Source organism: Bactrocera neohumeralis, chromosome 6 (genome assembly GCF_024586455.1).
Source record: "Bactrocera neohumeralis isolate Rockhampton chromosome 6, APGP_CSIRO_Bneo_wtdbg2-racon-allhic-juicebox.fasta_v2, whole genome shotgun sequence".
NCBI lineage: Eukaryota > Metazoa > Arthropoda > Insecta > Diptera > Tephritidae > Bactrocera > Bactrocera neohumeralis.
Window position 1 is genome coordinate 53,064,838 of NC_065923.1, and position 27,536 is coordinate 53,092,373.

General features: G+C 34.8%; 2 protein-coding genes across 2 annotated transcripts in view; one reads left to right on the top strand and one right to left on the bottom strand.

The window, feature by feature from the left end:
* Nucleotides 1-27,536, bottom strand: part of LOC126762710 (39S ribosomal protein L20, mitochondrial) — a 366,701-nt gene that overhangs the window by 288,672 nt on the left and 50,493 nt on the right. The gene's annotated exons all lie outside the window — the stretch shown is intronic.
* Nucleotides 2,385-27,536, top strand: part of LOC126762691 (facilitated trehalose transporter Tret1) — a 70,628-nt gene continuing 45,476 nt past the window's right edge. The window contains exon 1 of the mRNA XM_050479628.1: nucleotides 2,385-2,953. The gene's annotated coding sequence lies outside the window, so the exon portion shown is untranslated. The remainder of the gene's footprint in view (nucleotides 2,954-27,536) is intronic.

The following is a 27,536-nucleotide window of genomic DNA, read 5'->3' on the forward strand; positions in this document are numbered from 1 at the left end:
AACGCAGCGTTCGTTTCAGGAAGAACGTTACACGCAATCTGCGCGTATTCAACGAAGTCATCACAGAAAATTTTAAGAACAAAGCATGACATTCATCTTTAAAGCGAGCCACAATAATTCGGGCAATAAAACACAAAAACTGTGGGCGAATGATACGAGAAATCGAAAATGCATACTAATTCACTTTCACCTTCATCAAGGACAAACAGTTAGTCAATACTGAAAGCAACAGTGCGCAGCATCAAGGTATCCTTGCAGTCTAGCGAAGTTGCGAAATTATCAAGAGCGCAGAGATTGCACTCCTTTCCACACAAGCTTATGCTTGTATGTGGCTTATTTGTAGCTTCTCAGTTTATGTGTCTACAAATGCATTTATTTTGACTGCTGGTCGACCCTCGGCAATTAACCCCAAAGTATATTCGTTGGTGTGTTCTGCAAACGATGACGTCTACAAAAGCAGTTCGATTATTTTGTGGGTGGGCAAGGAGCCTTGGCTTTGAAGGCGCCGGAAATCTTGCCCACACATTCTCTCCCTCGTTCTCTTTCTTTCAAGCACGTAACTGCACGTAGCAATATGGTTCACAGTGTCAGCATGCGGCACTATAAGGTTAAACACTGTGGAGTGGGTGAACAATTTCGAACATTTTAAAATTTGCATTTACTATGTTGTCTACTCATTCGCTAAATATGAAAAGATTCAGTTTTTGCAGAAATTTCACTGAATTAAAGGATTACGAAAAGAAATATGTGAGAATGGTTAGGGGTTGTGTTAGTTTGAAATTGAGTACTGTTTCCAGGATCTGCAACTCTGTAACAGATAGAACTAAAGTATTAGGTTAACATTAACTTCTGTTTGGATAATAAGCACTGCGAAAGTTCTTTTTATATAGCATGTGAATTGGAGTCAGATAAAAACACCGGATTTCGATGTATGCCTTTCCAAAGCTGATTTACTGAGATCTCTTGTAAGTTACGAGTGCACAGATCCTTTTATTTATTCCGCATTTTAAACTCCACATTTATCTTTGATGTTCCTTTATAAAATAATTACCAATGATGATGTTTTATACAAAACATATTGTCTAGAAGAATACTAAAATCAAAAGAATATCTAAATTTTCCGAGTCTAATGCAAGTATTCACGCTGAAGCTTCGACAGCTCGTTTCATTCCTAATATACCGTGTCGTAAGTTTGTCTCTGGGATCTTAAGAGCTTTCCAGACGGCTATTAGGAGAGATTTAGTCCAAATTTTTGCTAAGTTTTAAAATATGTCACTTAGAGAAATTACTTTTAACGACGAATATCAAGTTGTGAACTGGAAATATGAAGGACAGGGCAAGAGCTAAAGCTTAACTTAGAACTCGAAGTCTAATTGAACCAATAACTCAGCGTTAAATTTTTTATTGATTGGTTCACAATATTCGGGGTCCTCTACGAAAATAATTACATGTGAATCTCAAAAAATCCGTCCTCAAAACGAACACTAACTTAAGAAATATGAAATGTCTTCAAAAAATATTTTTCACAATTTTCTGGATAATGTGAATACTCTTAGAAAGCGATTTTTTGTCTGCAGCACAATCTCAATAAAGGCCAAGGACTTGTCAGCCAATTTTCCATATACATACATAGTACATACATACATGTACATAAGGTACATCAAGAGTTGATTGCAAAGCAAAGGAAAGTTGGTTACATCTACATATGTAAATAGTAATTTCCTTCACACCAAGAATGTATCGAGATCCTACCACCGGTTGGTAATAACATATCAAACAGTAACGGTAAAACCCCCTTTTGTTGTTTTCAGTAGATAATAGTATATAGATGAAGGAATACCTCATATCAACCCACTGTACAGCATTTAACAGCTGAATGCCAATGCCGGTTTTCTCATGGCCGATGCCTTCCTAGCCGCGACGCAGACACAATACATACCGCGGAGTACATACCTACATATGTACGCATGTGACAAGGCATCCTAATTTGACTCACAAGAAAAGCAAGAGTAAGAACAACTACAACACAGTACAAAAACAGATGAAAAGGGAAATTATATGTTGTTGGCGCCCCCAACATCCATACCGGCTCCAGCAACAACTACTTAAAGCGAGAAGAAAGCGCATATCCACACTCATACCAAAGCAGATACTTACAGATAAATACATGCATATGTGCGATGAGTGAGCTATCGTCGATTTACCGAGCTCCAAAGTGCCGAGCAATTTCGTGACGCTTACAGCGGTCTGACTTGGCGCAGAATGTGTGTACGTGCGCGCTTGGCTGCTTGACGAACTGGCTGCCGGTTTGGCTCGCTGGTTCGCTGCTTTGTGCTGACTTGCTGCCTCGATGCGACCTCCTCGAGCGCAGTCACACAACAACGGCCAGCACAGTCGTCTTTGCGAGCTCGAATACGCTACACGCGGCCTGCGCGATACCCCCAACTGAACACTCTCACGTACTGTGGCGATAACATTCACACAAGTGCTGCTTTCCAGAATCCTGCCAACGCTTTATATAAGACACCATTGTATAACGTGTTTTGTTTTTGTTATTTCATTTTCGTGTCGCGTACGAACACTTTTTGTTGTTTTCAGCTTTTTAAAAGCAAAAGTGCAATAATATAAAGCAAGGAAGTGCGCTTTGTTCTCTTTAGTTTCGAGAATCGGCGTACCCGCCAATTTACTGTTGATAACGTCCAATCGGTGTTCTGTTTTGTTGATTTTTTAATTTACGAAATAATATTGCCTTTGGGACAGTCCTTTGGCAAAGAATAAGAACGCGTTGAAAGCTAGAAACTGAAAACGGCAAATAAGCAACGAACTTTATTGCAACAACAAATTTGTGTAAATATTTTTTATAAAAATAATAAAAAAGCAAAGCAGAAGAGAAGGTCAGACAACAAAAACAACAAGTCAATACACTTCGGCAAAGTACTAAGAAAAGTGAAGGGTAAGTACCAACAACAATAACAGCGCATATAAGTATGTAGCTAAAAGTACCTCCAACCCAGCCGCCGCCGTCGCAAACGTTTTTGTCCTTCTGTGCGCCTGGCCTCCGCTCCAAGGGCAGCTGTTGTAACAACGCCTCACGTTTACGCAACCAAATTTGTTTATCCAAATCTGCCAAGCACACAGACACACTTGTTCACCAACTTTTTTATGTAATCAGTGTAGTTAGAAGGTAATTAAAATTTACAAGTAATGGATGTCTTAGGCATTTTTGGGTTAAAAGCGGCTAAGCAATTTAGTATTGTATTTATCTATGTAAGTCAGGTGTTTTGATTTTCAAGCTTAAATTACAAAGTGTTGCCAATCGACAGTAGTGCCGCGTTAATTTAATTTGTTTCGGTTTAAAGAGATCAAATAATTACCTTTGTCACCTACAATAAATATATAATAGGTGAATTCCATTCGACTTTGTTTTCCTCATTGAGCTTGGTACCATTATCTGTTATGAAGCGTGATCCGTTTCGAGGTTACCTACTTTTTTGAAGAAAAAACACATCAACTTCAAATTTAATGGGGAATGTTTATTATTATTCGAAAGCAGATTTTTTGGCATTTGATTTTTGAAGATTATATCTTTAAAATGCTGGCCGCGGCTACGTCTCTGATGATCCATCCGTTGAGTTCAATTTTCGATGAATCGTTCGAACATTTCTACTGGTAACTGGCGAATGACATGCGTGATATTTTGCTCCAAAGCCTTAATCGAAGCGGAATTGTCCGCATAGACTTTAGACTTTACATATCTCCACAACAAAAAGTCTAACGGTGTGATATCACACCATTTGGTGGCCAATCGACCGACCAAAATGTGAAATAATCTGCTTACCGAAGTGCTGTTGAAATTTGGTAGTTGTTTTAGAAAACATTCCACAATCTGTAGACACATAATGACATTGTTGATGTTTAGGAAGAAAGCTACCTACGACTTTTTCATCTAACATAACATTTTTAAATTCAATTCTTTAATTTTCGCTTCTTAAACCAAGAAATTTGTTTATGGTAAAACAGGCGGACGAATATGGAATTGTTAGTTGCTGTCGCCTCGAAAGTTTTAAAGAATCATTACGATATTTCGCACCGGTGATGTACTATATTTGTCTTGTAGGCGCATATCACCCATTTAATCATCAGTTTAATGGACTATAATTAACGCCTTCAAAGAAATGCTGATGATTGGTAAAATGTGCAACAGTCTATTAGCATCTAGCAAACTTTTAGCGAGGATATACTAAACGTGATGGGTTAAATTTTCCGCATTGACAAATCACTCATTGGAAAATCACGAAATCACTTATTAGAAGTGTTTTCATTTGATTGGATTTTTCGAAAGCAATTACAGCGTCGCACTTCCAATTAACACAATGAAAAAATGATAATACAAAAACAAAATTCTACTAATTACTTATTCAGGTGAGCAACTGGAAGAAGGTCTAACGCAATCACCTCACAAAACGCTTGCAAAATAGCATAACCGCAACCGTTTCCAACCACCCACACATGTATGTATGCATGTATATAACTGCATTGTCGGGGATGTACAACTCATATTATGACCAGCTCCCTCTCCATGAGCTCCTACACGCCCTGATCTATAGCCAGCTCAAAAACAAGTAACGATCGTTGCTTAAATCAAAATAAAATTAACGTCTAAACGTTTATGTAAGAACGACACTTCGTAGACAGTATTCAAAATGCATTTAGGTAGTGATTGAAAACAGGCCTATTGTAGCGAAAGTCACATTCATATATCACAAATGCACGTTTGTTTTTCTCGGCTTTAGAATTAATTTGTATGGGTCACGTGGCAACGTCCGCGGCGTGAAAAGGTGATCAGACAACGTTTGTGTCGGCAACTGACACTGCGCTTCCAAATTACTATGCACAGCTACATGGCTATAGATATACCTACATATGTACATATGTACACACATATTTTTTGACTTTGCCGCTGTCTTCCTTACTGTTGTTGTTGTATGCAAATATGTACTTATATCTATACTATTTGTCGCCTAAAACTCAGATTAAGGAATTTTCGAGCATATCGCTGAATAAATTACAATTTGAAATGGGCAATATACAGTACATGCAAATATTTTAACACAAACTGCATTTAGCAGCCAAAGTTTTTGTAACTCAGCTTTCTAAGTTAAAATTTAACTTATGTGTAACTTTTCTTATCTTAGGTTAGGTTAAGTTAGATGGTTGATCAAAGATTGCACGTGGACTGCTATATGTAGTCCTTTGTGAAGCCATATAAAAGAAGAAGACCTGTGTTGGATTTTATAAATTAGCAAAACGCTTAGTAGCCAATACAATCTTGTACAGGCGTTCAATTTCCACTTCCATAAGTTCGGTGGGATCTCTGAAGGTATGCGCAGCCAAGTGTTTATGCCTTGATCTCTCAAACGCCGGACAGTCAAGAAGGAAGTATTGAGTTGTTTCCATCTCATTTTCTTCCATACAGCTTCATCTGCAGAAGTTTGGTAAGATTCCCAACCTTACAATATGGACACCAATAGGGTAGTGGCCTCTTAAAAGCCCCAGAACTAGAGAGAGGCTAACCTTACCGAGAGCAAAGAGATCGCTGGAACTCTTGCGACCGATCTTGGATATATATTTCTCGCCTTACTATGATCACAAATGAGAAAGCCAAGAATACCCTAAATTTTATAAAACTTAATCACAAAAGTTCAGTTTTTTTATTTCATAACTCTCATATTTACTCAAATATTTTTTATACAAATACTTCCGCAAACTGAAAACTCTTACTCAGTCTGTTTCTCTAAAATTTTCCTTTATAACAACTACACTTGAAAACGTGAGAACGGGGTTCTGGCAGAAATTGGCACCAAATGTGCTTTTCTATCTAATTTAGTAAGTGTCTACAAACCATTTTCGTGAAAAAAATTTATGTGACGACTAACAATCATCGTGGTTTGCAAACAGGCGCAAAATAGCGAAGCCCGTCCAGGGTTAAAGAAAAATCAGTTATAGTTTCGGACAGTTTCAACTTTAAATGACATTAGTTCGTGATGTTATGAACAAAAAGAGAAAGATTCGTTTACATTTACTATGACAGATTGACAGTTCGCCTCGCTTTTGATATTTGGAAGCTTGTCTCTATTAATCTCGCTTTTGACACAGTTACTAGAGTTGTGTCATCTATCAGAATTAGTTACATAAACTTGAAATAAAAAGTGTTCAGAAAGTGACGCTTGAAAAATAATATAGGCTTTTCTTTTTATCTACAGTTTAACATTTCATTCAGAGAGAAATTCAACTGAGAGAGTTTTTACGGTTTAGTGAGCAAATATGCGTAAAAAAAACAAATTTTGCTTGAATTAAAAAAAAATAAATGTCTTAACTCTTTTTTACAAATTCAAGTTATTGGTTTTTAATTACTTCCGTTTTTGAGGGGCATTGAGGAGAGAGACAGACTCTTTTATATCCATTTTATCAAAATTACTGTTACACAATTGGCTCTAATTAGACGACTAGTTAATCTTGATAACGATAGCTTAAAAAGAACATGCAACTAGTTAAAATAGAAATTCACTCATGATCTCTTCATTTTTGTAATATTTGAATCAATCAAATTGTATAATTACAGAAAAACTGCAAAAAGTCGTCTAAGTAAAGCATTTGTGCGTTCATAAACAAAATAAACAAAATGTGAATATATCGTTTTGCATTTTTTAAATTTTTGTTGATTTCTGGTTTATCATGTATTTACCTTTTCATTAAAAGTTTATGCACTGAGATTACTGTGGCATTAACAGTTACAGTTGTAAGCTGAAAAGAAAACTAATGAACTGATAAGCGTTGTATTTGCAAGAAAACTGACACCCATCCAACACATGTAGTAGGTGTATATATGTACATACATACATGTGTATGTACATATACTTGTGTATAACCTGCAGTGAAATTGACTAAACTAGATAGGAAAATAGGAACTGGTTACACTGTTGCCATAGTTTTTTTTATCGGTTATTGGTTTATCATCGGTTTACGGTGAGGTACATACATACTCATATACATACCAGTTTCGCACTACCGCCAAATAGTCATTACAACTAGCATCCTAAGTTAAATGAATAACTTATTCAAACGTAATTTTATTTTTAAATTTACATACATATGTACATACATATGTATATTACAAGTACTAGTCTATTCTCAAGACAAGCTATTTTCGAACCACGAAATGCCTGATTGCTTTTCGTATGAAAATGAGTTTCCGTAACTTTTGGCAGTAGTTCATGAACTAGTTACCAACTAGTATTTTTCGGGCTAGTTACAACTCACCTATAAACGAGTTTTCCTGACCTTTCGTGACTAGACGATTCCAGTCAGAAAGTTTCACTGGCAAACTAACATTTCTCCTGGCCAGTTTGATGCTTCACTGCTTCTTCTTCCATATGCACACATACATATGTACTATATATATGTACATACGTACATAGGTACTTGCACATCACTTGAGCGTAATTATAAAATGTTTTCAAATGTAAACACATTTTTGCACTGCCAGTCATACAAAGTGTTCGTCGGTAAGTACGTAGATTTTTCTAGTCTGAGTATCGGATTTAATGTAACTGGCCAGTCACAGCTTTTGCGCGCACTCAATGTCAACATTATTATTACCACTTGTCGTGTAATTTGTTGGAGTGTGCAAAACTCTTTACGTTTTTTTTGTTATTTGATGTTGTTGTTCTTATAAAAAACAGTCTTTATTTAAAATTGCAATGCCCTTTTTTGCTTTTTTGCTTTGTTTATTCGAGTTTTATTTTCCATGCGTTTATCAATTTCATTTTTATGCCTGCTGTCAGTGTACTTGAAGGTATTTTTAATTTACTGTACTTGTACCGTAAATTCTATATGCACAAATGAAATACTCACATACATACATATGTACATGTGAACATACATTTACACAATGCGTTCTTTTGATTACTTCTTTTTCTTTCTTCTGCATCAGAAAATGTGTTTTATAGCACAATGTCACATCTTTTTGCTTTATGCACTTTTCTCCTCTTCTCATTTACACATTTTTAATGCATTTTTTATGAAATCGATGACTTCGATGACTGCAATTTCCTTCTATGTGCATACGGGTATTTACACATGTGTGGTTTGAGGAGTCTTTGGCCTCTCTTATTCCAGACGGAATTGTAAAATATTTGTTTTCCCATTTTTATGACCATTTGTAAGCAGCAACCAAATAAAATCATTAAATATTATGGTAGAATAAGGTAATTAAAATATATATGTACTAATGGTGTCGGGCTTGCTTCGCAATGAACCCGGGAAAATTATGCGTAAATATATACGAGTGGGATGTAAGAGATAAACAGTTTGCGATATGGCCAAACGTTGCCTCGGCATTATATGGTGTAGCTAACTCCATTTTATTTTTTTAGACAGATAATATTATATAAGTAAATATTTTTATTGTTATTAAAATATTTTTTCCACACAATCCTGCCAGTGAAATGCAATTATTTGTGTATTGCAAGTCACCGCGATAAATAGCATATTTAAGAACTACATACATATATACATATAGTACATGGATGATTTATGCAGCAAAAGGCAAAATAATACCGATTAGTCTTCTCCTCAAAGAGAACTGAACAAACCAATAAAAGTTTAAATAAATCTTATGAAGGACATATGTACAAGTGTCCAAAATAATTCAAATGTAAAAATAAATATATGTGACCTGGTCTACGGAAAGGGGGCTTAGGTGTCAAAAAATCAATTTTCACTTTTTAGTTGATTCGGATGGAGTTGTTTATTTTTAACAGCTGTTTCCCAGAAAACTAGTTTTCGCACGTTAGCTCCCTTTTCGTAGACCAGGTCACATATGTATGTATTTTCAAGTCCGATATGAAATGGTCTATATATCTTAAAATTATATTTGCAATTGCCACAAAAAATGCCTACTGCGAATATATGAAAAACGTGTAATATCGGACGGAAACTTAAAGCTAGGAGCTTCAACAATATAGTTTCGGGAAAGACTTAAAAAAAGAAAGTTTGTATAAACACAGGCAATGACACATGTCATGAGATTATCTTCTGAAAGTTGGCATGGAAGAGTTCTGAGGGAACTGTGAGATTACTTACCATGGATGGTTCCTAAATAAAATAAATATTATGATTTTATTATGATTCTTGAAGTTGTCTTATAAAATAAAAAAGTTTTCCATACAAGGACTTGATTTTTATCGATAATAGACCTGTTCAGGACATAGCAATCAAGAAGCAGCTATGTTCTAACATTATATACTCTCATAATTTGTAGATTAGATTAGATTACCGCGATCTAAGATCTATTGTGGCCTCTCCTAAGTCATACCGACTCACTTAGGCCTAGCATATTGATACATTTCAATAAACTGCTAGGTTCTATTGATGCGATTTGGGAGCATAGATCCAAGGACCTTTATCCTGCGCCTACAGCCTGAGCAGTGCAGTCAATTAGCAGGTGTTCTGGAGTTTAAGGTCCATGTCGCACAAGAAGCTAGACCCATGTTATATAAATGCTTCTTAAGCTTACAATGGCCAGTGTAGAAGGCGACAATTAGCCTGAGTTTGTCCATTGGGAGGTTGAGTACATATTTAAACCTTTTCAGTTTATAACCATCCATTAGCAACTTGGAATGGCGCATGCCTTGGAGTTGTTGTCAATACTCCACCCTACTTACTCACTTTATCCATGCGGAGCAGTTTTTTTGTGGTATGGAGACCAACTGCAATGAAAGGTTTGGGTCTTATCATGTTGGTGGATGCTGATGAGCTCATCAGCCAGTTCATTTCCGGCCATACCTTTGTGACCGGGCACCCAAATAAGTTGCACTTGGTTACGATCTGATAGACTGTTCAGTCGTTCTATACACTCCTGCAGCAATAGCGATTTGATCTCTTATGCAGAGATTGCTTTTAGTGCCGCTTGACGGTCGCGATAGTTCCGTTGGCGGTATATTTCAACGCATCGACTTATAGCAAAGACCTCTGCTTGGAAAATGAATCACTATTTGTAAGAAGGAGTATAAATATTTTCAACTGCCCGCAAACCCAAACCAGAAAAATCCTTATGTAATTGCCTGATCATAATATAAGGTTGTTAAAAAAGTCTTGCGGGTTGTTAAAAAAGTATTTGCGGTATAAGACGAAGCATAGTGATCATCATATACATATGTATGTATGTATGTAGGTGCTAAAAAAGTATTGACCGACTTCGACATTTTTAGGTGTTTGAGGCTCTTTTTGGTACAAACTTTGATTCGATCTTCATTGAAGATCTAGTTATCTAGTTTAAGGCCATCCAAATAAGCTCGTGTCATTTGCTTAAAATATATGTAATATGCACTTTATTTCCTATATACATTATCTATATCTATTTTATGTAAAGGTATAAAAAGTCAACAAAACCACATAAGAAATTATGATTTATTATCAAACAGGTATATATTTCACAAATTGTCAGTTTAAATTGCACATAAATACTTGCACACCCACTTTTCTTCGGAAATCGCTTGCAGCAAAAAGCGAAGGTGTTTCCCCTTGCCGTGCACGCAGCAATGTTTACACTTTCCAAGTAATTTCATCAGTATTATTGTACCGGTTTGTAATGTTTAATATTTTCTAATACGAGTATTTTCGCTATTAATGAATAAAATCGCAATTAGTTACTATTGGCAATTAGAACTTAAACGACTGCTGTTATTTACTAACTTTAATACGCATTTGACATGAACATTAACATTATAAAGATATAAAAAACATGTTCGTTTATACTCATTATACTTATACTTATGTATGCACAAACAAAAATTTCCCCACGATAAACAACAAAAATAACACGGCGTAGATTAAATGCCGCTGAATCGCTGAAGTACGTGCACATTGTGGCTGTTAAGTGACAGTGATTATTGGTGCTTCACCTACCTTTCACCCACTCAAATTGTATACATACATACATACATACATATGTATGTAGTTATATATGTAGTATACTTGTAGTAATTTTTACTGTTATGTTTTTCGTAGATTCCCGTCGTTGTAATCAAGAGCCTGCCGTGTGTGGTATGTGGAATTTATAACTCATCCATATTTTCTGTTTGTATCTAATATGATCTACATATATGTGACCTGGTCTACGAAAAGGGAGCTAACGTGCAAAAACTAGTTTTCTGGGAAAAGCTGTTAAAAATAATCGTCAGTTTCTCGTTATCTCATTAATTGTTCTCCTTTTTTTTGACACCTAAGCCCCCTTTTCGTAGACCAGGTCACATATATGTATGTACGTATACATATGTTTACATATAGTACACATGTGTATGTACCGGTGACATTTTAATTGTGCTTTTTGGTGTTCGCACTAGTCAGGAGTTCATAAATTGCCCTGATTTCATACATACCTATTAGGGTGAGACTAAAAAGAAACTTTCATCCAATTTAGGAGTTAAAATGAACCTACATATGTATGTACGTATGTACATAAATATCTCAGTGTATTTCAATTATCGACAAATATCAATCGGATTTTCTGGCTTACAAAGCTTTATGCACGCATACTCGTAGCATTTATACAGCCAAACGCACTTATATATACAAATACACACACATATGTATATCATCGTCGCACATATACATACATATGTATATACATGAGACGTAAACAGCATTTTCCAGCCTTCCGGGCACACTGATAAGCGCCGCCACGATTGCGTTGCATCTATTACGTGCTTATTGTTGCAAGTCTTTATTAAATGTAACCGTACATAAATTTATAACTTTACTTATGTATGTGTGTGTGTTTATTCATATTCTGAAGCAGTCGATAACAAAAGTCCCACTGATTAAATAATTTTATGTCAACAGCCTTGTATTTGTGCGATCCACATACTAAATGAATTGAGTGGGCACATAAAATAAAAGTGATAACGAATGCACACACATACAACCGTACGCACATACCAACATAAGTACATTAATACAGACAATTGAATGTGTTAATTGCTTTGTGCGTGCTTTGTTGACAAGCGTTTACACTTTGCACAAATCAAAGCCTACATATGTATGTATGTACATACTGACGTACTATATATATGTATATGTAAATGAGTACTTTAACATACATATGTACATATGTGTATGTAAGTGTACATTAGTGCAATTGCAGTTGGGTAGCGTTCTCGAGAGCATTCTTTTGTTCGAACTGCTTGGATAAGCTCACGCATACTTCACTGAATTACTGATTACTGTGGCTTCTTTGGAATTGATTAAGCCGATTTGAAGATAAAAACATTTTTGAATGCACAGGAAACTTGTATTTTATATTTTATGTTATGCTTCCGTAGATAATGAGCTTGCTTGTGGAGAATGCTATTTAGCTTAACAATGATATTCAAGCGTACAAAAAGAAAACCGTCGTTTTCCTATTGGAACGCCACATTTGCAAACCAGTAGATATGTAAATACGATCAGAACCAAGACATCGGTCAACAACTCTAACAAAACGCGAAATTCGAGGGCAAGAAAAATGCAGCTCAGGCGCCTCAAATATTTGTAAAAACTTATGGGAATATTGGGAATGGTTTCATAAGTTCAAATATGGCAAATATGACGTGCAAGACAAGAAACATCCCGGACCGGTGAAAAAGTTTGCTCGACTTGGCATAGTGTCTATTAAAACATACCTGGAAACGTTGAAATGGGACATCCTACTCCACCCGCCGTATTCTCCTGATATCGCTCTCTGATTTCTACCTATTCCGATTGATGAGGCATGACCAGGCCGATCAGCACTTGTTCTTACGGAAAACCCAAAAATAGGGTCAATTCATGGATGACAAAAGACAAACAATTTTTTCGACGAGAAATATGAGAAAAAGTTATGGCTAGCGTTGGAAAATATTTTGAAGAATGAGTATGTAACGATTTTTTTTACAATAAAGCCTTAAATCATGATAAACAAGTAAGGAAGGGCTAAGTTCGGGTGTCACCGAACATTTTATACTCTCGCATGGTAAAGTGATAATCGAGATTTCATTATACGTCATTTACATATTTTTCAAATACCGTATTTTTGTAAAGTTTTATTCCGCTGTCATCATTGGTTCCTAATGTTTATACTCGTATTATACAGAGAAGGCATCAGATGGAATTCAAAATAGCATTATATTGGAAGAAGGCGTGGTTGTAAACCGATTTCACCCATATTCCGTACATGTCATCAGGGTGTTAAGGAAATATTATATACCGAATTTCATTGAAATCGGTAGAGTAGTTCCTGAGACGCCACACCCATTTTCAATTTAAAAAAAAGCCTGGGTGCAGCTTCCTTCTGCCACTTCTTCCGTAAAATTTAGTGTTTCTGACGTTTTTTGTTAGTCGGTTAACGCACTTTTAGTGATTTTCAACATAACCTTTGTATGGGAGGTGGGCGTGGTTATAATCCGATTTCTTCCATTTTTGAACTGTATATGGAAATGCCTGAAGAAAACGACTCTGTAGAGTTTGGTTGACATAGCTATAGTAGTTTCCGAGATACGTACAAAAAACTTAGTAGGGGGCGGGGCCACGCCCACTTTTCCAAAAAAATTATGTCCAAATATGCCCTTGATCCCTTGTGCCAAATTTCACTTTAATATCTTTATTTATGGCTTAGTTATGACACTTTATAGGTTTTCGGTTTCCGCCATTTTGTGGGCGTGGCAGTGGGCCGATTTTGCCCATCTTCGAACTTAACCTTCTTATGGAGCCAAGGAATACGTGTACCAAGTTTCATCATGGTATCTCAAGTTACAGCTTGCACGGACGGACGGACGGACAGACGGACGGACGGACAGACAGACATCCGGATTTCGACTCTACTCGTCACCCTGATCACTTTGGTATATATAACCCTATATCTGACTCTTTTAGTTTTAGGACTTACAAACAACCGTTATGTGAACAAAACTATAATACTTTATTAGCAACATTGTTGCGAGAGTATAAAAACGGCGGTATTCCATTTGTACGCCTGATGAACTATTTTTAGATTCTGAACAGGGTATATTAAGATTGCAACGAAGTTTATAACAACCAGAAGGAAACGTCGGACATCCTATAGAGTATACAATGTTGTGTCGATTTAGTCATGTTCAATTGTCTTTATATACATACATACATATATTTGCGAACTGAAATTTTACGTACGTTCCTTTCACACCAAGAAACAGTTCATTTGTCGGAACCACTTACCACTTACTAGAGCTGCCGTACAAACTGTTCAATCAAAATCAAGTGCTTGTATGGAAAAACAACAGGATATCTTCACGAAATTTAGTATAGATAAAGCAATTCTAAAATCTTCTAACATATTGTCAGATCCGACTACTATAGCAAACAGCTGTCATACAAACTAAGTGATCGGGAAGAAGGTGAAGTTCTTCATAATATATGTATATTTTATTTTATTGAGTAGCCTTGATCCCACTCGAAGGTTTTTATATCAAACAACGTTGTAAGAAAAACCTATGTAGCAGAACATTTTCGCGATGATTTCTGGCATTACTGCCTCTTATAGTCTTTCTATATAAGTACATATGTATGTAGGTCACGATAACAGTGAAATTCATTGTGCAATATGCGTGGATGAATTTGCCATAACTAGCATTGATAATATTAAGACAACGACGGTGTATTTTTCTAAAAGGAAATAATGTTTTATCAAGTTTTATTTACAAAGATTTTCCAGATTTCTACACAAAGCAAGTACTTTACAAAAAGGATAGATTCCTTATACCGTCATTATATAGTATAATATATAAAAATAATAATATACGGCGATATGCCCATATGTATAATATTTGTACCATATAACTTTATTTTGTCATTACTCATTAAAACTTTAATTGCTGATAATACTGTAACTATACTTGTATTGTCGGTATGTAAAGCCGTATTTCGAATGTTGACTCATAACTGCACATGTAAAGTTATGATAACTACAACTTATTCCCCTTGGGTTAGTACTTTATCCACAGTTAAATACATACATACCATATTGAATTATAATAGCCGTCTTCGATGATCCCCTGGTTGTTATGTTTAAGCTCCGGCCGCATATCAATGGAAATATCATTAAAGTGATCTAAGCTTTGTATACTTTAATTTATGTCAGTCTATTTAACTAACGACGGTTGATTGTTCGATTTGCTTCTCTCAAATTCGTTCGATTTTTATGAATCGATTTTTATAATGGTTTCAGAGGGATAATACTAACTAAATCTGTTTTCGTTGAGAATAAATTTATAGGAAATATACAAATTTTGTAGTGGCAAAGCCACATTTTTGTTCACCTTGAATTAGTTTCAGAGATTTCAAATCTAATTTCTCTAACAAGAAATATAAAAGGGTCTTGAAAAGCTTTTATAAAAGAAATACATATGTATAAATTTTTTGAACTCCAAATTATCCTTTTTAATCTGAAAACATCTTATATCGTCATATTTGAAGCTTGCGCTCATTTGAAAGGCGCCTCGAATAGCAGCCTTGTTACAATATTTCAATGAATGAAGTTCCATATTTAAGTTCCAGTGGTTTCTCAAATATTTTGATATTTGTCCCAAATTAATCCGACCGCTTGATTGGGAGGAAAAGTAGGTCACAAAAAATTTGTAGTGTAAATCAAATATGTACATATGTATATTGTATGCTGCACACATTCAAGAAATATTTTTCGAATAATAATAAATTTGAAGTGAATTTAAATTTTAGAAATAAGCTTTATTTATTTTACTTTTTTCAATTAATTAAATTTGATCATCAAAGTGCGCATCACGCATTACAAAAGGGCTAATGCCCAAAATGATTTCAAAATCAAAAAACCCGAATGAATTAAACAACAAAAAATTGAGTTTTTACTCATTTAAAATTCAGAAATTTTTGTTTGTTGGCTTGCAGGTCAATGCACCTGTAAGTGGCAACGTCAATCGCTTTGACACCGTATACCCGACTTTGCCGGCATTCGACACGTTTAATGCAGGCCACACGCTGCAGTTAGCCGAAAAATAAATAAAAGAGTTCTCGCATACATTACACGGTATTTTCTCGTTTCATGGACATACATACATATATGTATGTATATACAAAAATATGATAATATAGATACATATGCATGTAGGTATGTGAGCATGCGTGTAGGAATATTTTTGGTTTGCGTATTTGGCATAAAAAAATAAACTAAACAAACAAATCAAATATCAGACATACATACATACATATATCTAGTATATAAGTACTTATGTATATATACTCCATGAGCGTCATGGAAAGACACTAAATTAGAGTAGTCCTATTGGAAAGCGTTCGAGCGCGTTGAGTGCAAAGCCAAGTCACGACCACTTTTTTCAATGCTAAGGTAGCACAAGTGCCTCTAAAAATAGAAATGTCAGTGTTTTTTGAAATATTTCCCCGAAAACTCACACTCAAAAATATGTTTGGGATAATTACGGATTGCATTTATTTTGTTTTGTTTCTGTTTATTTATGTTTTTATTTACTTCCATTATACTTTCAAAAAACACAATTTAAATCTTTCTGTTTTTGTGGGAAAATTCTTTATCTGCATCGGTTCATATGCTTTGTTTCGAAAACATTTTTGTATTCACTGCCAAGAAATCGAAATTTATTTACGTCTACGCAACGCAGAGAGGTAAATACTGCTGTGACATTCATACGCGTTTTCCGCTTTCGTTTTTTTCCACTTCTTTGTTTCGGAATTTTTACGCTTGCTTTATTTTGTTCCATAAATACCAACACGCTAGTACGTAAAGAGCTAATCTGCAACAAAATTCTAATTTAGTATTTATGTGTGTGTTTGCATGTATGTATGTATGTGTATATGTTGTCGGAAAATTTAGAAAAATAAAGGAAATTATGTTTCTCAGCATATATATGTATACACATATGTATATACTTATATATGTACGTATGTATATGCATGTCACTTGAATGGGTTCTCCCACACATTTGTGTACTTATGTATGTATGTTTTGCATAACATATTTAAAAATTTCCGAAGATTGATTTCAGTTTTTGCAAACAAATACTTATTTTCTTGACTCTCACTCAGTGCGGTTGATATAGAAGCAGATTTATAGCATTATTTGTTTTTTATAGGAACAGGAGTATGTTCACAAAATTTGGTTTTAACTGGGTCTCTGCCTTTGAAAATGTTTTATTGTATGCATACAGTCAAGAGCAAAAGTTTGGATACAGCTTATACATAGGTACATACATATGTATGTAATTCAGAGAAATTCAAAAATATTGTCAAAACTTGGTTATCGCTAGTGAGCAGTAAAAGAATAAAATTTTCATTTCTTGAGTTCAAAATTGAACACTTGAGTTGAAATCATCGGCTAACCCATAGTTTTTCGTATGCACTGTATACTTGCACGTACTGTTTTACCTTAACCAGCGGAGACCTGGAGCCAATTACTTATTTTTTTTGCAATAATTAGAAATAATTTTTCAAGCAGCTTTACGTTTAGTTTGCTTCGATCTTTCTGGGCTGGAATGTATATATCAAATGCTATCAATGATATTTAGCTTTAATTTATTCAATGGGTCTGAAGGTATGGGCTCCCAAGTGTTAAAGTTTCGACCTCCCAAATGCGGGTCAGTCAAGATGGAAGTGTTGAGTTATTTCCACCTTATCTTCTTCCATACAGCTTCTGCAGATGGCGTTTCGGTAAGATTCCCAACCTTACAGCATGGACATCAATAAGGCAAAAAGCGGACCAAGCTTCCGCGAAGCGCAACTATCTAGTAGTAGAACACAAATGGACACGGAAACTCCGATCTACTTCCATTCTAGCAATAGCGGTTCTATGATGCTTTTCCTTGCTAGCTTATCAGCTTTGCAATTTCCTGCGATTCCGCTATGGCCTGGCACCCATGCCAATCTTATCACAAAGACACTCGATGCTATTGATGGCGAGGTTAGGCACTCTTCGACCAAACCTGAAAGCACTGTTAAAAAGTTCAAGGCTAGTATCGCCGCTATGCTATCTGAGCAGAAGGAGGTCGCACTCCGGAGTAATATATTTACTGCTACCTTAATGGCTGCAACGTCGGCTTGGAAGACACTGCTCTAATCAGGAAGTCTGAAGCTGCAGTTTATAGATAGCTCCTAATAGTAAACCACTCCACCAACCTTTCCCCCAAGCTTTTACCCATCCATTAAGAAGTTCACTGCCCCTCTCCTTTAACGGCTTCTTCCCACCCACAACTCCCTCGTCAGTATATGGGTAGAGAAAGAGCCGCCAGAATTCGGTTTGTCGATTCCACGATCCAAGTGATCCGGTATTAAGTCAAGGTGTGTGATACTATACGAACCCAGATTCACACATTAAAAGAATTCTTTTTTCAGAGAAAACGTACAAAAAACCTTACACACTTGCAAATACGAAAAAATATTCGATGGTTTCATTAAAAACGTTGCTTTTCAAACCTTTTAAACAAATTTTTATTAAATTACCTACTAAATCAACAATTTACGGTTCGTTGCTCATTTCGAAAAAAAAACCACCCACATTCGCGAAATTGTTATATAAATAAAGCGATTAAAGATAATTCGATATAAATATTTTCCGGTTGTCACGATCAACGTTCACTTTATGAGAAGTCCAGCAATTATTGCAATGAAAAACAACACCAAAATTATAGGGAAATCTGATGATTATGAGTTGAGTTTTATAATTACGTGATGGTTACTGCTCTCATGCCGACTAATATACGATTTGTTTTCATGATTTGTATCGGCTGAAAATAGTAATTTAATTATTATTGTAATAGTAACAAATTGCAAATACTTCCAGATTCATTTTCGATAAAGATTTACACTCAAGACATGTATAAAAAAATAACAATTGAAGCACAAAGCTTAGATTTAATATTAACACTTAATTAGTAAACAATATAGTATATTAATTGAAGATCTGATTGAAACCATAAAATTAAAATGATGGTGATTAATTAAGGTATATTTTATGACATGAAATCACACTGTCGATCCAGTTGTGCACTACTTTTCTGAGCATAACCGATTTTCTAACCAATAACGAACCAAATCGTATTATTCAACTGTTTTGCCATAGTTGACTTTAGATGCTCCATAAAAATTAGTCCAACATTGTCAAATGACATGACATAGTTTGTTCCTTATCATTGCAGATGATTTGAGGATACAAATCTAAATGTGAATTATCTTCACAGCCCGTGAGTTTCAGAATTTGTAAACATTGTTCTGATAAGAAACTAATAATTTATCAAAATTATGCCGAACATAAACATCACGACATGAGTTCAGTTTTGACAGCTATATCCCTAAGTAATATATATAAATATATATATATATATAAATAATTATTGAACATGCTTACATAATTCTTAGATAAACAAATATTCGGCAGTGTAGAGGTACTCGCGGTCTAAAGTCTGTAGTCACCTGCTCAGGGGTTATCGATTTACTTTATTTAATCTATATGAACTGAAACAAATATTGTAATCAATTTATAAAAACTTTTAAATATATTTTATCGTTTTAATAACCACATGCACACAAGCATATGCATATACATATGTACATATACATAGCTATATGTATGTATCCATATTAATGATAAGTTTACTCATCATTCAACTTCATTGGAAAAACCAACCTGCAAATAAAATTCCACTGCTTTGGTTGCTAGACACATTTTTGATAAATGAAAAATTTCAAAAAATAATTGAAAAAGTAGATAAAAGTCTCCTGAAAATGTCTAGTATGTACCTGATAATGTGACAATGAATTGTGTTAATAAGAGTGGTGATATTTTCATTTCCGCTTTTAGTTGAAACTTGTCAACAAAATTTTTTAACATAAATTTAGCTCTTTTTCAACGCCCGCCCTTCCGTCCGTTCATGCAAGCTGTAACTTGAGCAAAAATTGAGATATTTTGATGAAATTTGGTGTACGCGTTCCTTGGCAAAAAAAATATGAGTTCGTAGAAGGGGATAAATGGACCACTACCACGCCCACAAAACGCCATTAACCGAAGCCCTATAAAAATCCATAACTTACAACTAAATTAAGATATAGAACTTTAATTTCGCACAGAGTATCGCAGTAGCAAGTAGTATGTATGTTTGAATGGATTAATACTTTCTTGGCCCCCATATACCTAATATAAAGTTTTTCGAACTTTCGCATATATCGGACAATATGTGAGTTATCTTAATAAAATTGAGAGAGCGTGTTCTCTTATAACGGTGCATTTTATGCTTGGAATAAATATATATAACAGCAGGTGAAAGCTTGCCCTAGATCCCATATAACTAACAGGCCTCATTTACCTGAATGTACTTACTTGCCTAGCTTTAATCCTTGCGAGTTGCAAGAGTATGAATTGTTCGGTTATACCTGAACTTAGCTCTTCCTTATTTGTTTATTTATTTATTTTTTATTATACCCTAAACTTGAAGATTGTCACGAAGTTTGTAAACCCAGAAGGAAGCGTCGGAGACCCTATAAAGTATATATATATAAATGATCAGTATGTTGAGCTGAGTCGATTTAGCCATATCCGTCTGTCCGTCTGTCTGTATATATTCGAACTAGTCTCTCAGTTTTTAAGATATCGTTTTAAAATTTTGCAAACGTCATTTTCTCTTCAAGAAGCTGCTCATTTGTCGAAACTGTCGATATCGGACCACTATAACATATAGCTGCCATACAAACTGAACGATCGGAATCAAGTTCTTGTATGGAAAGCTTTCACTTTTGACAATGTATCTTCACAAAAGTTGGCACAGGTTATTTTCTAGGGCAACAATGTAATCTCCGAAGAAATGGTTCAGATCGGTTAACTATAGCATATAGCTGCCATACAAACCGAACGATCGGAATCAAGGGCTTGTATGGAAAACTTTCGCATTTGACGTGGTATCTTCACGAAATTTGACATGGATTACTGCTTAAGGTAATAATATAATCTCCGAAAAAATTGTTCAGATCGGATTACTATAGCATATAGCTTCCATATAAACTGAACACATAGTTAAGTTATGAAAATGATGTGTATGTGGACACATGTACATACATATGTATGTATTTATGTAGTTCTCAACGATAATTACTACTCTGACGCATTAACTGAGCGTGTGCATCATGCGCTTACAGTTAAGTAACTGTAACTGACTAGTTACATATATGTTCATTACTTCACAAAATCAATTGCACCAGTTGTAAGGTGTGCAGCGGTGAGCCATTTACATAAGTGGCATGGCGTGCATTCCATCAATCACAGCAACAAAACAACTGCGTCAGTTGGCAAAAACAACATGAAAGTCACGTGAAATGGCATTTAGCGGTGTTTAGATGTCAAAACCAGAAGTGCAAAGCTTTAAATGCTGCGTATGCAATTGACTATTTAGCTACACACATGCATACAAACAAACATATGTACATACATATATAGCGCATACGCAGCTAAGTGGATAAAGTGCGCGACAATTATTTGATTTCTAGTTGGTTCGTAATCTATTTTTTTTTTTGAACAGCTGAAAATAAAATGCAATTAGCCATAAATACATGGAAAATCTCTTCAGAAACTTAGAGTCGCAATCGCTAGACAGCTTTCATCCTTTGGAAGCCTTCAATTGAGATATACTAGCTAAAATTGTATTTAAATTATTTAGAACGAAGTTCGGCCTTATATGTAGCTGCCAAGTTGTAAAGCTTTATGAGAGAAATAAAACATATGTATGTATGTACTTACATGAGTAATCATTTGTCGTTGACAGCGCGTGGGCGCCTGCCCGTTATACGCGTTTAGTTCCGTGCGCAGTGCTTCCGTTTCACACACATACACACGTGAGCACTTGCAATTTGTTACATTTTACTTTAGCACCGCATTAGTTATATACCCTTGCAACATGCTGCTTAGAGTATAATAGCCTTGTTCACCTAACGGTTGTACGTTTAACCAAAACTAAGCGAGATAGATATAGGGTTACGTATACATACATATATACATATACATATAGACATGATAACTAAAGCTATATACATATATTGTCTGTCGCCCTCCATTAAACCATATTGAAAAGAAGTCTTTTAGCATTTCTTCTGTGAAAATGGATAAAATCAGATAATAACCACGCCCACTCCCCTAATAACAGTTATGTTGGAAATTATTAAAACTCACTGAATGAATGAGTCACTAACATTAAATTTCACAACAACAGGGAAGGGCTTTATGAGAGCTGGTGTAAAAATTGGAAAATGGACATGACACCACCCTCATTTAGGTGTAATCCTATATCTTAGGAACTACTTCACCAATCATTGCCAAATTTAGTATGAGTGGTTACTAAGCCACTCCTTTAAAAAACTGTAAAAATGGGTGAAATCGGACAGTAACCACTTCTTCTTTCACTTTACAGTAAACTAATCCAACACCAATAAAGTTATTAGAGTAAAACTTTGCAAAAATAGTGTCCTCAAGGTATTTTAACTTATGCCCAAAAATTGTCTCAATTGGATTACAGTCTATGCGAAAAATAGGTAAAATCGGGTCAACACTTCTCATATATGTACATACATATGTACATGTGTATACAAATAACCTAAATATAATATATTCCAGTTTCCTGACCACTTTATACCGCATCTTTCGGTCGATATGGAAGAAATCTGAATAAAATTCAGAAAGAATGGATGAAATCGGGGCGATACTTTTAAGTTCAATTTCAAAGTTTTGGCAGCACCTGAAAGTGTTTTCCAGTTGCGAGAGTATAAAATGTTCCATTACATCCGAACTTAGCCCTTCCTTACTTGTTATATAAATAAATAAATCGCTCACATGTATTTACTTAGATTTATGACTATTTTTTATGAATCTGTGTGCGTACAAAATATTTCCGTATTGTCGGCAGTAACGTGGAAATAATAAAAGATGTACGTGATGATTGTTTTTAAATACTTGCGGTAGAATTATCATTGTTCCTACGAACAAAAGGGTGGTCAGAGCAAAGTAATGCAAATTTTTATGGTAAGATAAAATTCAAACTACATTCGAACGCATATAGCTGTATCTTACCAAAACAAATAATATAGGTACATACATATATACATAGGTACAAGGTAGGTCGCAAAAGAAACAGAACTTTTTAAATATAACTGTTTCTGGTGGCGCCACCTATTGGTGGGTATATGAAATAAAAAGTTTGATCTCTTGTTGACATTTCGTAAAAATTTTAAGACAATTGGATAACTACAATCGATGTTATCCATCAAAAAGTGACAGCAGCTTTTGGTCATCAGTCGTCAAATGCAAAGAACAAATATTAAATTTTATTTTAAACTTGGGAAAACGTTTACTAAAACATTTCAAATGATGAAAAAAGTTTATGGTGATCAGTGCCTATCCCGTAGTAATGTGCATGAGTGGTTTAAGGGATTCCAAGAAGGTCGTGAGGACCTCTGTGACGATCAGAAGTCGGTCGTCTTCAGAAGTCAAAAATAAAGACAATGCTGATTTGTTTTTACGATTCCGAGGGTATTGTACACCGAGAGTTCGTCCCACCTGGCCAAACGATTAATGCTGTGTTTTACCTTGGTGTTATGAAGCGCCTTTTGTCACGCATTCGTCGTGCTCGACCACAATACCTTGAGGCAGGGTCCTGGCGCCTGTTGCACGATAATGCACCGTGTCATCGGTCGACGCTTGTCACTGATTTTTTGACAAAAAACTCCATATTAACCATTAATCACTCACCCTTCTCACCTGATCTGGCACCCTGTGATTTTTACCTATTTGGAAAACTTCATTTGCCCATGAAAGGACACTGGTTTCAGGACATTTCAGCTATCCAAAAGGCGACGACCTATATTGTCAAGCGCATTCCGAAAAATGACCTTAAACACTCATTTGAAATGCTAATTGACCGGGCTAAACGCTGTATCGAAGCACAAGGAAACTACTTTGAATAAAAAAATATAACTTTTGAAAAATATTAATTTTTTGTTGTTTTTTTTTTAACAGTCCTGTTTCTTTTGCGACAGACCTTGTATATATAGATAATCATTTAAGGCCTTACATACATATGCAATTAACGACGAAAATATTAAAAATTTGTTTTGAAAAATAAAGTAAAATACGAAGGTTTATAGCCTGGTCAGAAGTGTTTATGTTATTTCGAATATGAAAAAGTACTCAATTCTTTCTAGCATTATTTAGTACTCAGCCAAAAAATTTATGGAATACTCCCATATTAGAAGTAAGTAGATTCAGTAAGAGCAATTACTTTGTTGAGATAACACATCAATCAATAATTAATACTAAATGGACAAATCGTTTCTACTTTTTGTCCACCAGTGTGTAAGCCATTCCATATCATTTGATTTTATATTTCTTAGTTTATTTGTAAAATCCTTATTGCTATGATTTAGAAACTGAATTTATAGGATTTGAATTGAAAATTTATTTTAATTTTTATAAGATCGAGAACTGCATATATTGGGACAAAATAGCAGCTGGAAATTGTAAATAAATTCCCCGGGTAAATGATATCTCAAAAATTGTATTTTGTTAAGTTGATAGGACTGTCCTTAATGACTATGCCAAATATGAGCGCGATCTGTCAACCAGTTTGTTTAAGACAGCTGCTTAATTCGATAAAACTCAGTAATGCGTAGCGATTTTTACAATGCACAAAAATATCGATTACATATAGTACTTTACATTTTCCAAATTTACTACGCAGTTTGTACAAGTTTCCTTAGAAAACCCCAGCGATGAACTCAATCAAATTATGCGTTCTTGGACATTGCACCGCTGACAACTGTGAGCATCTGAGTTTGTTCGCGATAAAAACTTATTACGGGAATTCCAAAACACAAAATAAATATGCCTCCGAAAGGCGAAACCTGTAAAATTTAAAGTGAATATGCAACAATATACTTACATATGTATAGTATATGTATATGGCAGATATTTGTATATTTTGTAGAACAAGTTTCCAACCGCTTACCAATTTCCATCAAGTGATAACTTTTGTCTATATATGTATATCCATATATATTTACACTTACATATTTATAATATAAATATGTATGACATTTTAATAGACGTGTGCAAATTATCAATAAATCGATGAGTGCTTCGATTCGTATCTATAATGCCTTAAATTCTTTTACTACTATGTATGTCTAGCATGGATTTATGGGCTTACATTGGAAAATTAAAAAAAAAAAGTTGATAAAGACGTTTTCTCGCTCAAAAGCTTAAGTTCTTAAAAATAATGCATAAAATGATAAAAATTGTCGAATAGTTGTTAAAGTAAAGTGGCAATAAAAAAGTTTTGCAGTTAATAAGTAAGATAGTTTTGAAAAAACAAACTCGATAGTGTTCTTATAAGTATTGCCCTAATAACCTTATTGCCTACTCATTTAATTATTAATCAATATTTATTTTGTTGCCTTCAAAGTAATCCTCACCAGATAATACACATGTCAACGATTTTTATTTTCATAAGCACTTTTTATAATGGCTTCAGCTCCTTCAGCGAATTTTATTTTATCGATTAAAAACGGGTTCTACGGAGCGCCAATTTCAGTTTGGGGAACAAAAACAGACAAATCTGGTGAAGACGGTTGTTGATCGAGAGTATTCATTGCGTTTTTCGTATTAAATTCGGTCACAATCGTGGCTCGATGCGATGGTGCATTATCATTGTGTAGAATCCATGAATTGTTCTTTTACAATTCCGTCTGTTTTCGACGGATGTTCTCACGCAAACGTTTCAATACTCCCTAATAGAACTGCTTATTGACCGTCTGTGACTCCGGAGCAAATTCATGGTACACCAAACAGCAAATTCCGAAAAAAACAATAGGCATCACCTTGATTTTTGAGCGGCTTTGACTTGGGTTTTTTTAATTTGGCTTGCTTTTTTCCCTCCGTTTCAATGATTGTTGGCTTACATGTCAATCTCATAAACCCATGTCTCACTGGCAGTTTTAATGCTCTCCATGAATGTGGGTCCGGAATTTCGCACAATCAAGCGTGTCCAAAGAGAGCTGTATCGGTACTCTTTCTGAAAAAAAAAATCAGCTTTATCGGGACGAGTCGAGGAATAACGTGTTTCATACCAAAAATATTCACCAAAATCATTCGAACCGACGCGCGAGAGGTGTCGAACTCTCTTTCCATCTCTCTAACGCTTTCCTGACGATTTTCAAGCACCATATCCTCCACTTTTTTATTGTGTTCATCAGTTGAAGAGGTCGAAGATTGTCCACAAGGCTTTGTACCACGTATAGGCTTGTGTTTTACTTCATTTTCAATAATATATTATTTAAAACTAATGGAACCATATTAATTCACTTTAAGAGAGTGTTTATAGTGTTCGGGCTATAATCGGATGTTTAGTTCAGTAAATAATTTGTAGCTTTGAATAATTTTTTATAGCAGTGATAAGGTCCCAAAATCCCACCTCTCTTATTCAGTATTACATAATTTTCAAGGTCGAAGCTTTTTAGTATCAATCCTTACACTTTTATTTTCATTTATGTTTATAACTTTACTACTAAAGTCCGAATTCGATCATTAACACATAACCAATAGGTAATGGTTTATGTAAATAAATATTGTTTCACCGCATTTTTTCTTCTCGCTTGTTTAGCGCTAGAAGTGTGCCGTGCTTTTTCGTTTTTGTTTTGATTACACGTTTTCGCTACTTTTATGAATGAAAGAAATTTGTCTTTCACTTATACAAACATGTAGTTATATACATATGTATGTTGAATAATTCGTGTATCTACCGTTACTGTTGATTACTGCTAGCATGCATTTGCTCAAGCGGTAGAGTTGAGCACTGAGCATTGTATAAACCTACAAGTAACAAATCCTATCATTTTCACCCATACATACAGAGGCAAAAGCTTATAGAATGACAGAAATTGCATTTAGAATGCTATAGAATGAGGGAGATTCAGGGCAAAAGCCCAGGCACTGCATTAGGGTTTCCTAAATATTCTTCTATTAAAACGGCCAAATGCCTTAGAAAAGGCAAGAGTGTGTTGTATGCTATCCAATTTATTACATTAAGTACGTTTTTGTTAAATTTTTAAATATATTTCGATAATTAAAATTCATAAAGAAATACATCCCAGTTTTTATTAAAATTTTATTTATTGTAACAAATTATTGTTTACCAATATTTCCTATTTTATGGAAAATATTTGAGGAATATACATATCTATTTTTGTCTAAGGGGGTATTCTACTCTAGAAGCATGAATTTCAGGTAATTTTTAAAGTGTCGTAAAAAAAGGCAATTAATATTTTTACTATCCATTTTTTATGGTATGCCGGTACTTAAGAATACAGAAAAAAAAAATTTACAAAAAAATATTAAAAATTAAAATAACCCCCCCACCCTGGGTAGAGACAGGTGTAAAAAAATGGCGCAT